Source organism: Nyctibius grandis (assembly GCF_013368605.1).
Source record: "Nyctibius grandis isolate bNycGra1 chromosome W unlocalized genomic scaffold, bNycGra1.pri SUPER_W_unloc_1, whole genome shotgun sequence".
Classification (NCBI taxonomy): domain Eukaryota; kingdom Metazoa; phylum Chordata; class Aves; order Nyctibiiformes; family Nyctibiidae; genus Nyctibius; species Nyctibius grandis.
Genome location: NW_027167472.1, coordinates 4,440,659 through 4,460,166, shown reverse-complemented (window position 1 = coordinate 4,460,166; position 19,508 = coordinate 4,440,659). Strand labels below are relative to the sequence as shown.

Sequence of the window (19,508 nt, the reverse complement as noted above, 5' to 3'; positions counted from 1 at the left end):
CTCGACCCATACTGGGTCAGATGATTTCCAAGTCAGTCTAATAGGTGGAAGTGGGTGTACGGCAGTGGCCCTTACTGTAAATTTGTCACCCTGGCTTTCAAAAGAGCTAGGGCATCCCTCCCCAACAGGGGTGGGACCCCTGGTATGACATATGGGAAGAGGGTAATGGTTTTCTCCGGTCCCTTTTCAGTGTAGAGTGTGATTGCTATCCGGTAGGTACTCTTCTGAGCTCGGGCCACTCCCCCAACTCCACCCACCGTGGGGGCGTCCTCCAATTTCCAATGTGAGGGCCATTTTGCCTTAGGGATAACCGTAACATCTGCTCCGGTATCAATCAAAAAGGGGATACTAATGGTGGTGCCGTTTGTGGTATCATAGAGAGAGCAGGTTCCCCACACCACTGGCGGGTTATCACATTTTACTGCCAGGGCCACCCTGGGATCTCGCCCCCAGGAAATAGTCCTTGTTGCCCCTGAGGTAGGGATAGGTTCGGCTGGGTCGCCGGTTGAGCCATAAAGTTGGTCGTATCTCGAGGGGGTAATAGGTTTGATGGCACCTCGCCCCATCCAGGGTTGGTATAGCTGGGCCGCTTCGTGCTCCAAATGGGAGAGGGCTGCGCGCGGCCAGGTTGCCCCCTCCCCCTCACGTTTCCCTGGTTTTTTGATCTGCATTCCTTGGCGAGGTGTCCCTTTTTCCCACAGGCCCAACATGGTCCTCTGGGTCGATTTTGGCACGGAGGGGGTGCTGTTGATTGGTCCCCCAGCTGGGGGCAGTTTGCCACCACGTGGCCTACCTGACCACATTTAAAGCATACCATCACATTGGCTATTGCGGTACGAACAGCCACTTGAATCGGAGCTAAATGTTCTTCCTTTGCGACATGCTTAATCATGTCCGCAATACTTGACCCCACTGGCAGCGATCGCAGGATTTCTTTAGTGGCCGAATTACACTGTTGGCGTAAGCAATCTGCCACAACCGGGCCTTTCGCCTCCGCGGGTAAGGTCGAGGAGTCGACCGCTGCCTGGAGGCGGTCCACAAACTGCGTAAAGCTCTCACTTTCAGTTTGTTTAATCGTGGACCATGGTGATGGTTTGACAATGACCCTAGAGGTTGTGCGAATGGCCTCTCTGGCCGCACGAGTAGTTGTCATAACCTCATGGGCCCGCAGGCCTTGGGCCTGTGCATGGGGAGTAATCATTGTTGGATCTGTACCCATCAGCCGCTGCAGGCTGGAGCCATGTAGCGGGTGGTCCGCTCCGGTTACTTGAGCTAGTTGCCTTGCACAGTTATCCTCCCATTCTTGTTTAAAAACAATCATCCCTGCCCCATCAAAAATCAATCTGCAAGTTTGTTTTATATCAAATGGGAGCATATCATCTCCCCCGAAGACACCATCTATGAGGGTAGAAACCATGGCAGAATTAAGCCCTTTATCTGCAATTGCCTTAACGACCGCTTGTATGTCCTTAGGGTTTACTGGTGAGTGGACCCTCTGTCCTCCGTCCGTTACCTGGACCGGGAATGCTAGCACAGCCGATGGGGCCCAATCGGCACACGCAGTCTTTATTTTTCTCCAATCTGTGAGAGGGATTTTTTCCCTTCGCGGTCCCTTTCTATTTTTGTTTTTAACCGTATATGTTTCCTCTTTCTCCTCTTCCGAGCTTGAGTCAGTTACGAGCCACTCGTCCCAGCTCGTATCCGACCCGGAATCGGAACTTGGCCAGTCAGTTATTTCCGGGTTCCGGTACCCTTTTGTCGGGTTCCGGCCCCGCCCGCTCCCCTTACGCGGGTTCCGGCCCCGCCCGCTCCCCTCACGGGCGGGCCGTTCCCTCCCCCTTGGCTCGCCCCACCCTCTGGTTAGGGGGGGGTTTGCCCTAAAAAGGTATTTTCCCGGGCAGCAGCTCCGATTGGCGTTTTGCCCCGCGCTCGCGCTCCCCCCCTCTATGCTGGTTGTTCCTCCCACTTGTTTCCTTTTTATTCTCCTCCCCCTCCTGCTCGCGCGCGTTCGTTAACAATGGCGCTTCCGCCCTGTTCCCGCCACGGGCATCTTCGCCCCGCCCCCTCCCTTCCTGCTCGGCGCCATTTTGGGGCGCATAAGGCGGCGGTCTGGTCCAGACTTCCTCAGACTCCGCTTTCTCTGCGGCGCCCCTGGCCTCCTCGGCTAACCCACTCCAGAAGGATTTAGCTCGTTTCTGCCCCTCCGTAAGTGGGTCAGGGTTCGGGGATTGAGGGGATGTGCCGCCCTCACACAGCTCGTTAGGCACTGCATAATCGTTATCCTCCGGGGGGTGCAAAGTCTGTGTGGCTGCCCCGACTCCCAATTTAGGGATGGTTTGCAAACAGTCCTTTGCCGCCCTCCAGGTCTCCTGTTCTTGTATTGCTTTCTGCAGTGCCTGTATGACTTTTCCCCACGCTTTAAGGTTTTTCCCACAACCCGAAGACATCGTCTCCTCAGCCAACGCTTTAGTGCATTTGTCCCACACCTCAGGGTGGAGAATATCCACCGGCTGGTCGATAACACCAGTTTGCAAAAGCCTCGCAACAGCGAGAGTAAAATCTTTGGGTTTACAATCGATACCCCACTGCTTATGTAATTCTGATACGACCTTCACAAGGGCTTCCATCCTCCTTGTTGGTCCGGGAGCGTCCTCCCCGCCGGGCTGGTCCTGCCGCTTCGGCCGCCGTTCACCCGATTCCAGGCGAGTTCCCGGGTTTCGGCACCACTTGTTGCCTTTACTGGCGTGGCGACCCGGTTCGGGAACGGCACGGCGACCAACCCCAGGCCGCTCGGTTCATTAACTCACAGACACCAATGTGGTGGACGGTAAATGGCGTTTATTAGTGTGTAAAACGGTATTATATATCCTGAGTTCACAACGTCACTTACGTCTAGTTGTGCCCTAACCCACACTCTATTGGCTATCAGGGTATTTGGGGAGGGGTCATATCTTTCCGTACAGCCCGATATCTTCCGGCCGCCAGACCCTAACTGCCTACACTCTTCCCAGAATGGGTGATGAGTGCTTAGCGTGTGAATGTTGATGTTATCTTGAACTGCCTAGTCTGGCTCCTGCATTGTAGCAGTTAAATAGGGTAGTAGCATAACAATAAAAAGCCTTAGGCCTTTCGGCTTCAGGCCCTTGCATCCTCGATCTCAGAGTCTGTGCCTTCCTTGCCGCCCGCCGCACCTGCACACACATCACAGCTGGAAGATGACATTCTGTGAAATGTTTCAAGTACTGGGTGAATGTATTGGTATCAGAGAGTGATTATGGAAGCATAAGTATCTCCAGAGACAACAATATTTTGCTGTGTAACTGTGTAGCTGAGGGATTGGACTGGGCTGCTGGCGGCCCTGACCTTGAAGGAATGGAGCTATGTCCTTGAAACAGTTAAACCTGAGAGTGAAGAGGAATTCAGCAAGAAAACAGGATGTGAGAAAAACAAGATACGGAGTGACATTCCAGCTGCCAACTATGGACTCGTGGCCGGCGCGTGACGGCCAATCAGCGGTTGTGGTCGGGCGCGTGAACAGCAAGTGCAACCAATCATAAAGCTAGTCAGCTAGAGGGGGAGGGTATAAAAATGGAGTAAAAGAAACACAGGCACTTTTGCTTTTGCTTTTTGCTTTTGCTTTGCTGCCTGCTTGGAACTATCCTTCTGTCTCCTGTTTTTATTTGACTGCTGTGACAAATATAACCACAAATGGTGCCCCATGTGAGGAGCGACCGGAGCAACTAGAGTTGCTGAGAGACCGCAGACAACGAACGGTGACGGCAGTGCCCAACTTAGCTGAGACAGACGGAGTGAGCCTGGGGTCCTGACCACTGTAACAGACACCTGGAGAGGTGAGCCGTTGGGGACTGATTAACATGGGTGCGCAAATTTCAGCCGAGGAAAATTCCATACTAACGATATTGATGCACATACTCGAAAGGAGGGGCATCAAATATGAGGAGAATGCCTGAGAACATTGCTGGTATGGTGTAAAAAGAATAATTTGCCAGCTACGGCGCAGAATGCTTTCGAAGTTAGTACGTGGCAAAGCGCTGGAACTTCTCTCTTTGAGGCTGCCTCAAGGGGGACAAGATCACCACTGTATCGTTTGACGACGTGGAGATTAGTCTTAGACTCACTGGAGCAAATGAAGGCGGACAGAGAGGCAAAGGCGGCGGCTGAGGCGGCTACGGCTCCTTTCACAGTGACTTCGCACTCCGCGCCGACAGAGCCCCCCCCACCGCCCAGAGAACAGCAGCGGAACATTGATCCTTCCACCGTCCCGTTACCCGAATCTGAGGCTGAGCCACCCTTAATAGACCTTTCTGAAGAGATGGAAGCGGGACATAATTGTTGCAGAACCCGAGGGTCGGGAAAGTCAGGCGGTAGCATGGAGGAGTTATTCACGCTGCAGCCAGTCCAGGTTACTGTGCCTGGCCCGGACCCGGACAGGTTCTGGAGAAAATTAAGAGAGCATGCACTTGCGGACGGTGATTTCGGGGCCGCGGCTGCTATGGGTGGTGGGGTATTGGCTTGCCCGGTATATCGAGGGGACGGGAGCAGCCCACCAGAATGGGAGCCATTCAATTGGGGAGTGAATAAGGAGTTAAGAGCTACATGTATGCAACATGGTCTGGGCTCGCCCTATGCTCAATCGTTATTGCGTGGTATTTTTACGGGAGACTTGACAGCCCACGACTGCCGCGCGATTACTCAAGTGGCACTGACCCCTATGCAAATGTTGCTTTTTGAGGCAAACTGGAGGCGATTCGCTAACGAACAGGCATTGATGAATTTGGAACTATAAAAAAAAACAAAACAAAACAAAACAAAAAAAAACCCACCACGTCTCAGATGGAGCATTTAGCAAAAACATTTGCGGCAGCAGTTAAGGTAGCTCATCGTTGTTATACATGCAGGCAAGAGGGTCACTTTAAGAAAAATTGCCCTAAGAAGTCGAAGCTGAGTAGGGGAGGTAACTCTGTTTTGATGTGTCATCGCTGTGGGAAGCTGGGGCATTTTGTGAAGCAGTGCAGGTCTAAATATAATGCTCAAGGTCAGCTGATAACAAGCAGCAGCAGAGTGCAGGGAACCTGGAGAAAGAATGCAGGGGGGAACTGCGTGCTGACACAAATGAATCTTCCCAACCAGTTCCAGGCTTATGCAGTCAACTCGCAGCCCGAACCGCAGGGAGTGCCGGACTGGATGTTACCACAGCAACCGCAATCACAATAGAGAATACCAGAGTGCATAAGGTTCCATTGAATGATGTGGGACCCATTGGAAACAGGTTAAGTGCACTATTACTCGGATGTTCTAGTGTAACCTTGCAAGGTCTATTTGTTTTACCAGGAGTTATTGATGCAGACTATATGGGTCAAATTTGTGCGATGGTATGGACTCCTACCCCCCCCATGTCAATTTCCGAAGGTAGCTGGATCGCGCAGTTGATTCCCTTCCGAGTGCAAGTCACTTGTAAACAGGATAGGATCAGAGGGGAGGGGGGGTTCAGTTTGACAGGAACGCCGCAGATCTTTTGGGCTCAGAGCATATAGAATATCCACCCAACTTTAACTTGTATACTCACCTTCGCCAGAGGAACCCCCTCGACAATACAGGTGACCGGGATGATTGATACGGGAGCAGATGTGACTATCATAGCTGCACACATATGGCCTCGATCCTGGCCCACCTGCTCGGCTGGCTCCATGCTGGCAGGAGTAGGTGGTGCGACACAGATTGTCCAGAGCCGATTTATGGTGCAAGTTCAGAGCCCTGAGGGTCAGATGGTGACAGTGCGACCCTACGTGCTTGATGTCCCCTTGAATTTGTGTGGACGGGATGTTCTGGGACAATGGGGAGTGATCATTGGTACACAAAAGGATTTTTAATAGGGGCCACTGTTGTGGAGGGTGCACAGAGACCAACTCTGCATCTAACTTGGCTAACAAACACCCCCATCTGGGTGGAGCAGTGGCCCCTTCCTGAAGAAAAGTGTGTAGCCCTCCAACAATTAGTGGACGAACAAGTAGCACAAGGTCACTTAGAACCTTCCCATAGCCCCTGGAACACCCCTGTGTTTGTGATTAAGAAAAAGTCAGGTAAATGGCGACTACTGCAGGATCTGCGGAAAGTAAATGACGTGATGGAGGGGGATGGGAGCCTTACAACCAGGCATGCCCTCTCCGACTATGATTCCACAAAACTGGGACATTTTGGTTATTGATCTGAAAGATTGTTTTTTCACCATCCCTTTACATGAAACTGACAAATGCAAATTTGCTTTTTCAATACCTAGTAGAAACAACATGGCGCCTTCTCAACGATATCAGTGGACGGTATTACCGCAAGGCATGAAAAACAGTCCCACAATATGTCAATGGTATGTAGCAAAGGCGTTGACACCAGTACGGGAACAATTTTCACAGGTATACTGTTATCATTACATGGACGATATTCTTGTGTCAGCTGCAGATAAAGCAGAACTTCAACAAGTATATCCAGTTCTGCAGCAATCATTGGCCACTTTCGGGCTGTGTATAGCACCGGAAAAAGTTCAGCAGCAGGCCCCATGGAAGTACTTGGGAGTTAAGGTCTTGGATCAGACAATTGAGCCACAATCCATCCAATTCCGAGTAAATGTAAAAACCCTGAATGATGTGCAGAAATTATTGGGGATCATCAATTGGGTAAGGCCGTACTTGGGCCTCCCGACTGCTCAATTGAAGCTGCTCTTTGACCTATTGAAGGCAGACACTGATTTGATGTCTCCCCGGTCACTGACAGTGGAAGCCACCTTGGCTTTAGAGGAAGTGGCCAATGGTATGCAGCAGAAAAAGGTACATCATGTGGATTTAGAGACACCAGTAAGTTTATATGTAGCCATTGCCAACTATCATCTCATGGGATTACTGGGCCAGTGGAATGAGCGCTGGCAGGATCCACTACATGTTCTAGAGTGGCTGTTTTTATCCGTTCAACTACGAAAAACAGCGAGCACTCAGATTGAGCTAATATCGAAAATAATCACGAAAGGACGCACACGATGCGTTCAACTCATGGGCCGAGACCCCGGTCGACTGATAATTCCCATTGAACGCGATTATGTAAGCTGGTGTATGGCAAACAGTTTACCATTTCAATTGGCCCTGGAAGGATTTCCCAGTCACAAATTATTACAAGCTCATTCAGAGTTACAAGTGATTCAAAAGCCACTGGCAGCAGATAGCCCAGTACAATGCGGCGGGCGGCAAGGAAGGCACAGACTCTGAGATCGAGGATGCAAGGGCATGAAGCCGAAAGGCCTAAGGCTTTTTTATTGTTATTCTACTACCCTATTTAACTGCTACAATGCAGGAGCCAGACTAGGCAGTTCAAGATAACATCAACACTCACATGCTAAGCACTCATCACCCATTCTGGGAAGAGCCACAGTGTTCTGGGCTCAAAACATCAACAACCATTCCCTGTTTTCAGCTCTGTGTTCAGAACTGACCTTCAACACATGTTTACTTCTTTCATGCCTCAAAAGGCCCTGTGAACTGGTCTCAGCTCCTTTATCTTAGAAGCAAGCAAAAGCTATTCTCAATGCAGTGTTCCCAAGCGAATCTTCTGCTCCCCAAGTAAAGCACAGCTGTTTGCAGGCTGATGGTCTTCCACATTTCCCCCTTTTTTGTTTATTCGATGACAAGGGTGGTCATGATGTGGGCTTCAGCTTTCAGAGTCCTCTGATTGCAGACCAGGTAAAGTGAAGGACTCGCAAACCGAGGGATCTCCGAAGCAGCACTCGGGGCAAAGGCACGCAAGCGGGGACGCAGGCACCGTGGAGTTCAGTTCCTGCTAGAGAGAGAGTGAGAGAGATTCCGGGCCTGCTGCCTTCGCCTGTATATTGGGGATTTCTGGCAGGCGGCAGTTTTCCACTGTGCTTTGATCTTTCTCACAGCAGGGCAGGAATCTCAGGCATGAACAATTAGGTGCTCTGAGTCTTATCACAGGCCTATGTTATCTGAATGTAGATGCTCTACTTGTCCAGCACACAAGACTAAACAACAGGTACTAGTATGATATACGTGTTTTTTGACACCCCAGGTGCAAGTCACTTGAGCGTGTTTACAATCCTCCTCGCCAATCTTCCGTTATATTCCCACATTCTACCCCCTCGCTCAAGAGACCACTTCTCCTGGGGAGTGCAAAGCTGGACGTGCACATTTGGCTTGCGGGGTCGGGTTGACTGTTCTACGTCGCTTGCGTGGTCCCTGTACTTTCAGCGTCTGCATTTCTGGTACCGGGTTCTGGTTGTGGTTTCTCCAGCTCATGGTATGGCTTCATGTATCTCACAGGTAGCCAACGAGGACCTGTTGGGAATAAAACACAAGCATATCCCCTCCCCCATGTCAACAATTCTACTGGTCCACGCCAATCAGTTGGGCCTGGCAGATCTTTATACCAAACCTTAGGATTTTGTGTAAAGGGAACTTTACCCTGAAAATGTCGTTCCACTGCCGTGGTATCTAATCGACATGATGACCGATTTAGAAAATTTAAAGTGAACACAGCCATATCTAATTGTTCTTGAGGAGCTGTGGCTACACTCCCCCTTTTTTGTTTTTGCAACATGTGTTTCAAGTTTTGATGTGTCCATTCAATTATGGCTTGTCCAGTGGGGGTGTGCGGGATACCTGTAACGTGAGACACACCCCACTGTTGTAGGAATAAGGCCGCTGCTTGAGATACATAGGCGGGTCCATTGTCTGTTTTTATTTGTTTGGGGAGGCCCATAAGTGCAAAGCACCTTGTCCAATGTTTCTTAACATCCTGAGTCCGTTCCCCTGTAGCTGCAGAAGCAACAACATAACCAGAAAAGGTATCCACAGTAACGTGAACATACTTTTGCCTGCCAAAAGGTGGATAATGTGTAACATCTGTTTGCCAAATTTCATTAGCCTTCAGTCCCCTGACATTTACACCATCATGATAAGTTGCAGGATTATATAGTTGACAATCGTTACATGCCCGAATAATATCACGAGCCTGCGTTTTTGTCAGAGCAAATTCTTTCTGTAAACTGCGAGCATTTTGATGGAAAAAGGAGTGAGCTAATTGTGCATGTTGAAATCGTTGAGTAAGGGAGGATGATGTTATGGGCAAAACAGTGTACTTATCAGCTACCCCATTCCCTTCTACCAGAGGTCCTAGCAAGCGAGTGAGAGACCGAATATGAACAATAAAGCAAGGATGCTGTTGTTGCTGAAGCAGAGTTGCAATAGCAAGGAAAAGTTTATACAGCTCTTGATTGCTAATTTCTTTGATAGATGCAGCTTCTAAGCGGTTAATAGCGCCAACAGCATATAGTGAATCTGATACAATATTAATAGGTTCGCTTGCAAACAATTTCAGAGCTAAATTATTGCAGATAATTCAACAATCTGAGTGGACGCTTCCACAGTAATTGATGTGTGTTGCCATTGTGCCTCTTCTTTCCAGGCCACTACGGCCTTCTTTGTTTTACCTGAGCCGTCTGTAAAAACCATTTTTGCGTTTGGTATAGGGTGAGGCACCATCACTCTCTGTGGTTGTAAGCAGAGGGAAGGTAAGGCTTGCAAGATTTTATTCTGTGGCAAAGTAAACCGGATATCATGCAAATAATCAGCCAGAGCAACCTGAAAGTCAAGGCTGTCCCTCATCAGAGTAATGTGGGTTTCCTTATGAAAGGGGAGGTAAATAATGTCAGGGTCTCGACCTGTCAGCTGCTGTATCCTGAACCGTCCTTTCTGAATCACCATAATGACCATCTCCAAAGGGGTCATAATTGTTTTTGTAAAGGTGTGTGATAAGAAAATCCATTCCAGGTGTCCTGGTTTGGCCCAAACCAGGCCAATTAGTCTTAGAGAAACCAAGGTCACTGCTAAATTCCTCACTGCTTATGAGTGAAGAGCCAAAGTGGGGGCGCAGCTGCAGGGGGGAGCAGACAGGGCAGGTGACCCAAGATTGACCAACAAGGTATTCCATCCCACACACGTCATTCTCACTTTCCTATTTATCACTAACCCACTGCCTCCTGGAGGTGGGGCCCAGGAGGGAGGGGCCCTCCTGTCTCCCACTGATTGGTACCAGCTTTGCCAATTCTCCAGTTAAAAGCCTGCAGGTGTGATGGCAGGGGAGCTACTGCATTTTCCCCTCTGCCCGTGCTGGGGAGAGCTACTGCATTTTTCTCTCTGCCCGTGCTGGGGGGAGCTACTGCATTTTCCCCTCTGCCCGTGCTGGGGAGAGCTACTGCATTTTCCCCTCTGCCCATGCTGGGGGAGCAACTGCCTGAGGAGGATTTCCAAGCTCTCAGTCTTGGTTTTGTATATATTTGTGTATATTTGATTATTTCTATTATTATTGTTATTATACTCTTTTTCTTTATTATAGTTTATTAAAACTGTTTTAACTTTCCAACCCATAAGTCTCTCTCCCTTTTCCCTTTCCCTTAGTGGGGGGGAGAGGGTTAACAGAGAGCATCTGCCACCTGGTTAATAGCCAGCCCAGCTTTAAACCGTGACACCAGGGTAACTAATTACTGTGATTCTGTCAATTGAGCAAATAGCCCATAAGGCTGGAATTTCGTGTGAATCACAAAAAATAAAAGAGGCAAATGTACGATTATACGTCCTGCTTGGGAAGTTGTAAGTTTTTGAATTACCAACGCCAATTCCTGTTTTGCTTTGTCAGAAAGGATTCGAGGCGAAGTTAAATGTGAATCCCCCTTCAAGGTGTTAAACAGGGTACTTAACTGTTCAGTAGAAATACCCAGCACAGGACGAATCCTATTAATTGTCCCTAGTGATACAAAAATCGGAGATCTCCAAACCCCCTTGCTTTCTAACTTTCCTCACTGAGGTGGGAAGCTAGGTGCGGCTGGGTAAGGAGTCCGAAAGAAAACTCAATAACATCAGAGTGTGTCATTAAGCAGGCATTCTTTATTGCAGCACTGGGCAGCACTGGGGATTATCCACCATGAGTGCTCCACCGGTTTGGCAAATTTTCAGAGAATATATACCTTAAAGTTATACATAGTCATAGGATTTCCGAGAACTCATTTACATAGCCATGAGATATGCAAATGTCCGTTCGCATGCGCAGTTGTTTTCCCTGGTGGTCGTCGGGGGTCTTCAGATGAAGGCCGGTAGTCTTCCTCACTGTGTTCGCTGACTGACCCCTGCTTCTGCGCAAACTCAGTCCGGGGATCACGTAGGCCATGTCCTTTGAGGTAGCTGTTGCAATTCCCTTATCTTATGCATTGCCCATCCCAAGGCCCAGCCATCTGAAGTGAGACCATCCTGGAGCCTCCTTACCACTCTTCAAATTGTAAAAGCTTCCCTTTGTTTTGTATATCTATGTTAATCGAGTGTCTAAGGTATTTTCAACATCCCTTGTTCTTGGGGCCCCCAACCATTTCACTAGTAGTTGCTGCAAATCATTTAATGTAGAGATATTGTTTACCAAATGAAGTTGTTGTGGTTGTAAGGTTCTGGTAAACAGTACCCATCCCAAATACTTCCAGGGCGGTTCTGTCTGTATTTTTTCTGGGGAAATATGAAGCCCAAATTGTTGTAAAGAGTCTTTTAGATGATTTACAGCTTTCATCAGTTTTGTCTGTGTCAAAGCTGCAATGAGAATGTCATCCATATAATGGTAAATAAGAGACTGTTTAAAAATACTTGAGTCGGCTCTATTGCAGCAGAGTGTAGGTAGATTAGGGTACGGCGACCGGAAAATCTCGGGCTGTAACGGAAGGTAGGCGTGGCGAAAGGAGCAGGATGTGCAAGTATCGTGCGAGTTCGTACGGGACAAGACGACTATATAAGGCTGTTGCGCAGTTAAATAAACGCCATTTGTTGCATCCTCACATTGGTGTCACTGCTCAATGGCCCTGATGTGCGGATAGCCTCAGGCCAGCCAGCAACCGAATGGAGCTTGCCGCAGACAAGCGGCAACAAATGGTGACCCCGACGTGATTGCTGTGCTGGCGGGCCGCGGGCGGTCGGAGTGGGTTCGCGAACCATGGAAACCTTGATAAAGGTGATTTCATTACTGGGCGGGGAATTTAAGATTTCTGTGAAATCGAAAGACGTAGCCCAGTGTCTGGACCGTCGCGTTAAAGAGGGGGCGGTGGCAGGACCGGCTGATTGTTTACAGCCGAATACCTGGGAGCGGTGCTCGATGAAGCTCGCTGAGCGAGCTATGGCAGCGGGTTCTGCCAAAGAATTAAAAACATGGGGAGTTATCCTGCGGCTGCTACGGGCTGCGCGGGAGGACCGGGCGACATGGGATGCGACTCGGGCGTGTTTACATGGGGTCTACCCTGACCAAGACAGAAGTGGCAGTGGTGAAACATCTCCAACATATACTCTCTGAGAGAGGAATTAAATATGACGAAGCTGCGTTAAAGCAGTTACTGGTCTGGGCAAAAGATAAAGGACATTTTACAACCTTTAATGATGTCTTTGAAGTGCCTTTATGGGAGAAGATTGGTGACTCTCTCTGGAATGCGGTGTCAAGTGGTGATAAGGAAGCCTTTAAATTGTCTGCTACATGGAGGCTGGTTAGCGAAGCGTTAAAAGGAATAAAAGCAGAGAGAGAAGTCACACATACAGCTTTTATGGCTTTAGGACCGCAGACGTCTATTACCCCCTCACTGTTTGCGGGACCAACACCTCCCACGGCCCCGGTGGCTGTACCGGTGGCAGCTCCTTTATCGCCGTCAATACGGACGGCTCCGAAAAAAGCCGAGGAGCGGGGAGCGAGAAAAATAGATACAGATCCATCAGAACCGGTAGTGCGCCCTAAAACACGAACTCGATTTGGACTAATTGATTCAGACGCTGAACAGGAGACTTGGCCGAAACCCCCTCCGAAACCCCCTCCTCCTCTCATTGATCTCTCTACGGATGAGGCTGAGCAGGAGGACAAGAAGGAGGGTAAACATGCTTTGTATCCACCTTTACCGGATTCGCCATTTACGGAGTCAGCAGTACCAGAGTCACAAGGACTTAAAGGACCGTTACCATCACGAAATGGACACGAACTTGACATGACAGAGCTTGGTAGACGACTGGAAGAATTAAAGACGGAATTGCAGCAGCATCGTTCAGCCAATGCCTCGGGACACGTGACTATGTCTCCCCCAAACCCCCCTCTGTGTTCGGGACAAGTATTAGGGCCACCTCAACCTCCTTTACAACTCCCTACTCCACCTTTAGATCAGGGCTGGGGGGGAGGTTTGCGTCCATCTGGTAATGTGGGAGGTGAGGGAGAGGGTCAGCGTCCGCCCGCGTATACAGGGGAAGGGGGGGAGGTGAGGGAGGAGTGAAATGGAAAGGGGTCATTCGAGATGCGTTATTAGAAGGAGTTATAATTCCACAAGCATATCCGGTGATTGTGGGTGCGGGTCCTGAGGGGAGAAATATTTGGCAACTGTTAGATTGGAAAATTGTAAAAGAAGCATTGCCACTACAGTTAGCGAAGGACAACACAGGTGAGGACTGCAGGAAAGTTGTTGCAGGGATGGCAAATCGTAACCCCACCTTAACTGAGCTAATGGATGCTTGTGAGAAAGTAGGAACCACCACATCTCAGATGGAGCGTTTAGCAAAAACTTTTGCGGCGGCAGTTAAGGTAGTTCATCGTTGTTATACATGCGAACAGGAAGGTCACTTTAAGAAAAACTGCCTTAAGAAGTTGAAGCTGAGTGGGAGAGATAACTCTGTTTTGATGTGTCATTGCTGTGGGAAGCTAGGGCATTTTGTGAAGCTGTGCAGATCTCAGTATAATGCTCAAGGTCAGCTGATAACAACCAGCTGCAGAGTGCAGGGAACCTGGAGAAAGAACGGGGGGAGGAACCGTGTGCTGACACAAATGAATCTTCCCAACCAGTTCCAGGCCTAAGCAGTTAACTCGCAGCCCGAACCGCAGGGAGCGCAGGACTGGTGTTTCCACGCGGGGTTAACCTGTGCGGCTGCCAAGCCTTGGACCTGTGGCAAACAGGGATAATGCTAATGCTGATTGTCAAAAGATCATTGAAGTTTTACCTGGAAAAACAGATTTGAATGCTATGATAAAGGCATGTGCAAAAGTGGGTACTGTGGAACATAAGGCTCAAGTTATGGCTGCGGCCATACTTGGGGCTTACGTCGTCACAATTGCAGCCTCTATTCCAATTATTAACAGGGGACACAACTTCAACAGCACCACGACACACTACTTCAGAGGTACAGCAACTGATTACAGAAGTAGAAAGCAGGCTACATTCCAAATTTGTACATCATATTGATTTGAATCAGGAAATACAAATTATCACTTTGTTTGATAGGCAAATTCCGTATGCAATAATTGGTCAATGGAATTCAGAATGATCAGATTCGTTACAGAGCTACTGGCACAGATTATTCATCAAAGGACGGATGCGATGTCGGGAGCTTGTGGCCAGAGATCCCTGCATCACTACCCGTTCCTATTGCAGCTCAATATTTTGAGTGGTGTATGGCCAATAGCTTTGCTTTGCAAACAGCCATGGAGAATTTCTTGGGACAGGTTGTTTACCACTTGCCCTCCCATCCTGTTATAAAATTGAGTGCGGAACTTCCAATTGCCACAGGAGTGTGGTGCGCAGACACTCCTGTGGATGGAATTACCATTTTTACGGATGGATCTGGGAACAGAGGCAAGGCGGGCCTTGTCTGGTATTCTGATGGCAAGTGGGAATCTATGGTAATACAACAAAAGGGTTCACCTCAGGTGGTAGAATTACGAGCTGTATTAAAAATATTTCAGAATTTTCCCATTCCCTTTAATTTGATTACTGATTCAGCATATATAGCTGGCATTATAAAGCAATTGGATAGATCTGTTATAGAGCATATATGTAATCAGTGTGTTTTTGAATTGCTGCGAGCTCTGTGGCAAGAAATTCAAGTCCGAACTGCATTGTTTTATGTTTTACATGTAAGAAATCATACTAATTTGCCTGGGTTTATTGCAGAAGGCAATGCTCGAGTGGACTCTTTGGTTTCTGACCTTACAAATTCTACTGCAATGACTGTGCAGGTGCCGGACATTAAACAGCAAATCATAGAATGGGTTTTTCCACCTTTTCATCCTAAACCAACAATTTGTACTAGAGTGGAAGCAATAGCACAATTGCTTGTCAAAGTGCGTAAAAGAATTACAGACATTACCGGACTAGACTCAGATGCTATCTATTTACCTATCAGAAAGGAATATCTACAGTGGTTAACAAATCAGTCAACTCTTTTTCAAATGGCCTTACAGGACTTTACTGGACAATTGTTAACACATCTGCCAAAAGATAAAAAGCTACAGTTTATTTGCAAACAGGACTGGGAAGAAAAACCTATCAGATCAGAGATACCTGTGACTGGACTAACTGTTTTTACTGATGCAGGAAAGCGATCACATTCAGCAGTTATTACCTGGCAAGAGGATGGACAATGGAAACATTTTAAATTCTCAGGACAAACTGAGGACTCATTGCAGACACTTGAATTTTTTGCGATATATCAGGTTTTTGTAAAATGGAAGGATTTACCTGTCAATATTGTAACAGACTCTCTTTATGCAGCAGGCATTGTAAATCGAATTGAAAGAGCTTTTATACGACCAATAAGAAATATGCGACTTTACACCATTTTGCTAAAGTTACATCAAAAAATAAACCTCAGAGAGATACCTTATTTTGTTACTCACATTCGTAGTCATCAATTTGATCAGGCTTTGAGCATTGGAAATAATAAAGCAGACACACTTGTGTCCTATACGCAAATATCACCAAATTTATTTGAACAAGTACACCTATCCCATCAATTCTTTCATCAATCAGCGAAAATGTTATCGAAACAATTTCACCTCACCATGGCACAAGCACGTGAATTAGTTAGTGCTTGTCCTAGTTGTCAGAAAATTGGCATGAGAATTGGAATAGGGGTAAATCCTCGAGGATTGAGTGCGTTGCAACTGTGGCAAATGGATGTTACTCACATATTGCAGAATTTGGAAGTCTCAAATATGTTCATGTATCTGTTGATACGTTTTCACATGTAATATGGGCAACAGCACAAACTGGGGAAACAGGTCGTCATGTCAAACGACATTTACTTGCTTGCTTTTCAAGTCTTGGGGTTCCACAACAACTTAAGACTGATAATGGACCAGCATACTGTTCATAGATTTTTCGTCAATTTTGTCAACTATGGGATATTACACATGTCACTGGGATTCCTCATTCGCCTACGGGTCAGGCGATTGTGGAACGTGCTCATAGTACATTGAAACAGCTTCTGCAAAAACAAAAAGGGGGAGAGGTGACTGAACCTTCTGAGAGACTTGCAAAAGCTGTTTATGTACTTAACCGTTTAACTTTAGCAGGAGATAAGGAGCGACCCCCAATTGTAATACATTGGGAGGCAGTTTGACAGGGAGCAAGCTATGTGAAAAACAAAGGCAAAGTGTGGTATAGGGAACCAGGTACTAACGAATGGTTGGGACCAGGGGAACTATTACTAATGCGTCGAGGTTATGCTTCTGTCTCTACAGGCGCAGGAGTACGGTGGATTGTCTCTAAAAGGATGGTTAGCCACATTATTAGAGGGAATAGTTTATGTAGTTGTGATTATAGTTATCATAGGGATCTGCATGGGTTGTGTTAAGACAATCATTGAGAATAGTATATGGAAGTAGTGAGATAATAAATCTAACTACTTCCAAAGGGGGAAATTGATACCGGATGGTTTAGCAACGGTTTAGCAAGAGTAGGCCTCAGAGTAGGCTCTAAAAGGCCTGTTCTGTGTTACCTTTAAACAGAATCAGCTTTCCTGTCAGTACTTTTCCTTTCAGCTAGAATAACAGAGAATAACAGTATGTTCTGAAGTAAACTGCATGTTTTGTAGATAGAGTCTGCTTATGGGAATGTTTATAATAGGCATTATCCTACTTGTGTTACCCTGTTTGTTTGCAGAGAACTGTGCAACAAATGGTCAATACAACCTTTGTGGCACAACAACAGAGAGCAGGATTTATGGGTAACCAAGGCTGGGATTCTCTGACTGGGCTCTGCGAGACACAGGGAACCGGGTTTGAGTAAGAAACAAAAACAAAAAGGACGAGATAGGACATAGCTCGTTCAAAAACGAAAAGGGGGAATTGGGGGTTCCCACAGGACAATGGTGGGAACGAGCTACTGAATGAGCTATGTCCAGGCATGTCCAGGGGGTGGTAATGGGGTGGTGATGAACTAGCCAATCATAATACAGAACAAGGGCCTTGGCTATGAGACCAACAAGATATGGGGGAAGTTGAAAAATAAGAAAGAATGCTGCACCTGCAAGATATAGCTTTTTAGCATAAGCCAATCAGAACTAATATAGAGGCTCGTGGACACTTACAGTATGATGATTGTGGCCACCCCGCATCGGAAACAAACAGCACGCTCCATTCAGCTACATTGGAATCTTGCAATCGCTTGGCTAGGCCTAACTGTCGAGATCAAAACTGATAATGGCCCATGTTTTATTGCTCATACCACACGTCAGTGGTGTCAGCGGTGGGGTATCACGCTCAAACATGGCATTCCGTATAATTCTACCGGGCAGGCCATTGTAGAGCGCGCTAATCAGACGCTAAAACACAGAATTAAGATTCTTGGGGAGGGGGAAGGATTCCCAGACGTAATTCCTGTCACCTACCAATCTCACATTTTACATCGCGCTCTTTATTCTTTAAATCATTTTGCCCGGGGAGACCAAGAGCGTGCCCCAATTGAGCGACATTGGGGTCCAGGGGTGCCAGAAGTGGGCCCCCCAGTCGAGGTTCGGTTCCCTGGGACAGCGGAGTGGGAAACAGGTTGGGAGCTGCTACATCACGGGAGGGGGTATGCCGCCATCAAACGGGCTGATGTTATACAGTGGGTCCCTACACGCTGTTTGCGCCCTGATTTAAAACAAAATCCTAACCCGAAGTAATATGTACGCTGTCCGAGCTTTATGTTTTGCAGGAGTACCTGTGGGGGAAGCCGAAACAGCACCAGCCTCGACCTTCAGACGTGAGGAGTCATGACAGTACAGAGAGTCTGGTAAAGCGGCGGGGCGCCAAGAAAGATGAGGAACGGCGACCGTTGCTGAGTGAAACAAAAGCTTTGAACAATGCGCTCATGATTAGCTTGCTTTTGCTTTGCATCTCAGGAGTTGCAGGGGAATCTTACTGGAGAACCTGGGCTCGGGATGTTGTATCCGCCAGCTACGCTTACGCTTTGATGCAAGGCTCCAGAATCAGCGATACGCTTTAGTTCGCATGACTTGAAGCATGGGGAGGGGGAAATGTAGGTAGATTAGGGTACGGCGACCGGAAAATCTCGGGCTGTAACGGAAGGTAGGCGTGGCGAAAGGAGCAGGATGTGCAAGTATCGTGCGAGTTCGTACGGGACAAGACGACTATATAAGGCTGTTTCGCAGTTAAATAAACGCCATTTGTTGCATCCTCACATTGGTGTCAGTGCTCAATGGCCCTGGGGTGCGGATAGCCTCAGGCCAGCCAGCAACCGAACGGAGCTTGCCGCAGATAAGCGGCAACACAGAGACCACTAACTGACAAATTGTGTGACTGTTCATCATGCCCTGTGGGAGAACTGTCCATTGGTACCTTTTCATAGGTGCCTGATTATTAATGGAAGGTACAGAGAAAGCAAAATGTGGCTTGTCGTCAGGATGGAGAGGTATAGTAAAAAAGCAGTCCTTCAAATCAATTATATATAACTGCCAATCAGAAGGGAACATTGCTGGACTGGGTGTACCTGGTTGTAAAGCTCCCATAGGCTGCATTACTGCATTGACAGCTCTAAGATCCTGCAATAATCGCCATTTGCCAGATTTCTTTGGTATCACAAATATAGGGGTATTCCAAGGACTAGTTGAGGGTACGATATGTCCAGCCCTTAATTGTTCATTTACTAATTCCTCTGCCCGTTTTTGTTTCTCCCCGTTAAGGGGCCACTGATTTACCCAAACCGGTTTTGTTGTTAGCCACAGAATCACAGAATCAGCCAGGTTGGAAGAGACCTCAGGGATCATCAAGTCCAACCATTGCCCTGACACCACCCTGTCAACTAGACCATGGCACTAAGTACCATGTCCAATCTTTTCTTAAATACCTCCAGAGATGGTGACTCCACCACCTCCCTGGGCAGCCCATTCCAATGTCCAATAACCCTTTCTGAAAAGAAATTCTTCCTGATGTCCAACCTGAACCTCCCCTGGTGAAGCTTGAGGCTGTGTCCTCTTGTCCTATCGCTAGTTGCCCGGGAGAAGACGCCAACCCCCACTTCACTACAACCTCCCTTCAGGTAGTTGTAGACTGCAATAAGGTCAGACAAGTCAGTTTGAGCCCGGGTAAGAGATCAGTGACCCTTGGGTTTAAATGCGCCATCATAGCTGACAATACAATTCCCCACTGAGCTA

At 47.8% G+C, this 19,508-nt stretch overlaps 1 long non-coding RNA gene across 1 annotated transcript; it reads left to right on the top strand.

The window, feature by feature from the left end:
* Positions 1 to 2,087: 2,087 nt before the first annotated feature.
* Positions 2,088 to 18,535, top strand: LOC137677124 (uncharacterized). The gene is made up of 2 exons (XR_011050220.1): positions 2,088 to 2,205; positions 18,050 to 18,535. It is a non-coding gene; the product is annotated as an uncharacterized lncRNA (long non-coding RNA).
* The last annotated feature ends 973 nt before the right edge of the window (positions 18,536 to 19,508 follow it).